The sequence below is a fragment of the Leptidea sinapis genome, chromosome 1 (genome assembly GCF_905404315.1).
Source record: "Leptidea sinapis chromosome 1, ilLepSina1.1, whole genome shotgun sequence".
NCBI lineage: Eukaryota > Metazoa > Arthropoda > Insecta > Lepidoptera > Pieridae > Leptidea > Leptidea sinapis.
Genome location: NC_066265.1, coordinates 18,936,252 through 18,938,819, shown reverse-complemented (window position 1 = coordinate 18,938,819; position 2,568 = coordinate 18,936,252).

The following is a 2,568-nucleotide window of genomic DNA, read 5'->3' as shown; positions in this document are numbered from 1 at the left end:
TTTTTTTTCGATCTAGTATTTGTCGAACTGGTTTTCAAGTTACTTGATTTCATTCATCATCATATATATTTTCTGGCCAATCGGGACGACGTATTACATCAGTAGTTTTTTTAGAGAATCTATAGTCGATTTTGTCATACTAATATATTTTATGACACACTACGTTAAAAAAAAATATTCTAGAGGATCGAACTCGGTACCTATTAAACTTTAAACGGTTGTTCTATACACGCGCCATATACGACTAAGTAAACTGAACAAAAAATTAAATTAATAGGTTCTTAAGCGGGATGGATGTTTATTTGAAACAGCGGGCCTACCATGAACTCCTGTTGCGATTCAATTGACAACCTAAAATGAACTGCATTGCTATTTCGTACCACGACGTGATTAGAGCTATCTAATTTAGGTTTTCGTCAAATCAACTGATTAAATGGCAATGATGTCCATTGAATGTCAAAAATGATATCAACTGAATCGCAAACTGATTTAGTTCTTTCATTCATTCGTACCATGAGGTGTTATTTTAACCTAAACTGGATAGCTTATTTGTCAAAGTGACCGATTCGAAAAAGTTGCTACTTCCTTAGAGGAAAGTGAATCGTGTTGTTAATAACTTTTAAAAAATAGTGAAAACACAGAAAAGAAAATTTTCATTGATTATAGATGAGATGAGAATACTTTATTGGTCTTTTTTGTAAAACATAATACTGAAAATAAATACCAAAAATGAAAATACTAAAGACGAGGCAGTAAGGGCCCGGGCTATAGCCTGTTCGCAAGAACGAAAATGTACTCTGTGGTCCTCTCAAATCAAACATCAATGAAGGTGCGTTCATAACTCGTTATTTTTACGAAAACACATAAGCAAACATTTAATTTGTAATTCAAAGAACTATATTTATTTATATTACTATTATTTAATAAGTATAAAAAAGGGCTTAATGGTTTATAATTTCACGCAATTGCGCAATTTTAAAATGTATTTTTAGTATTTTCTACGCAAAAAACCGCTAAAATCATATCATTTTAGGTTTCGAAACGCAATTTTATTTCGTTCATTCTTCATAAGCGATCCAAACGCCATTCAGTAAAAGGCACTTCATGGTACGAATTTTAGTGGTTCAGTTTAGGTACCTAAACTGAACTGCATCGGATTCGCATCGCTTATTAAAAGTTGATGGTAGGCCCTCAGGTCTTATTACTTAATTTTTTATTGTCACCTTGACCTTAACACAAATGTTTACATTATCTCAATGTGCTGAATTTGTGGCTTAAGTTTGGTCGAATATATTAATATGATCTATTTAATATTCTGTGGTCAATACTAATTATGGTTTCATATAAGTACCGAGCTATTTTTGTATTTTTGAACACTTATAGTAATTCCTTACATACAGTAACTCACTTTATCACGTCACTAACATTACGTTGCTTATATCATTTAATTTTGTATGTTCACTTTATTGGCCTTTGCCAACATTATAACTTGTTATTTAGGCTTTAAATAATACGTTTTAGGCACATATATTATTAGAATCCCGTCTAGGCCGCTTAGGTTCAACCCACTTTTATATATTCCTCATACTAGTACCAACTATAGACAAAGTAAATTTCTTTGGCGAGCAAGTAATAATTTTAATAAATTATCTAGGGATAATACAATCGATCTTCTTCAGACTAACTTTATGTCAGCGAGGAACATTTCAAGCCGGCGTTTCTTTAATAAGTATTAAGATAGTTGTTAAAAGTAGTACTGTAATGTCACTGAATCTTTACTTGTGTTTTAACTGTTTTAATTATTTAATTGATTTAAATTGTGCATTGTATTTTATTAGTTTACTTTAGTGTTTATTAGTATCGTTGAATTTAATTATTCTGTAACTACTGGCGGAGACCTATAATTGGCTCACAGTTATGTAAATTACCATATAAGGTAGCTAATAGCTGTTGGTCTTCCTAATAAATAAATAAATATATACTTTACTGCACTTTACTGTTTTTACTGTTTTACTCATGTGTATACGGCGCGAAACGTCTGTCAACAGGTACATGTACTTCAGCTGCTAAACTTAATTTACTAGTTAAATTGCCTAAAAATACTGCATTATCATCAATTTTCATATTAACACAATTCTGTGTCATTAAAATATTTACTTTTGTATGTACTTGCCTTACAATTGGCACCGTAAATATAAAATAATTTGTTTTAATTTTATTCAATAATAATATGCCCAGCTGTTGTTCACTAAACTCTCTCTTAGTAAAAACCTTATTCAGATAAATAACAACGTACAATGCTCAACTAATTCTCATTAATTCGCCCTTCCAACCAGATAGAGCTATTGTATGCCAGATGTAATTCTAACTGGTAATAAGATGCTTTAGATCCATGCAGCGTCGGTTTCGTGATGTGCTGAAGGCTAGTAGTCTATTACCGTGAACCTTTTGACCCTTGAGATGCTAGTGCTAGAAAGGAAACCGCTCCCACGTAGATAACTACAGGGAAAATCTATAAAAACGTTTTATAACTTGTTAAATAGTTTGTATAATAAAATATGTGTCAGT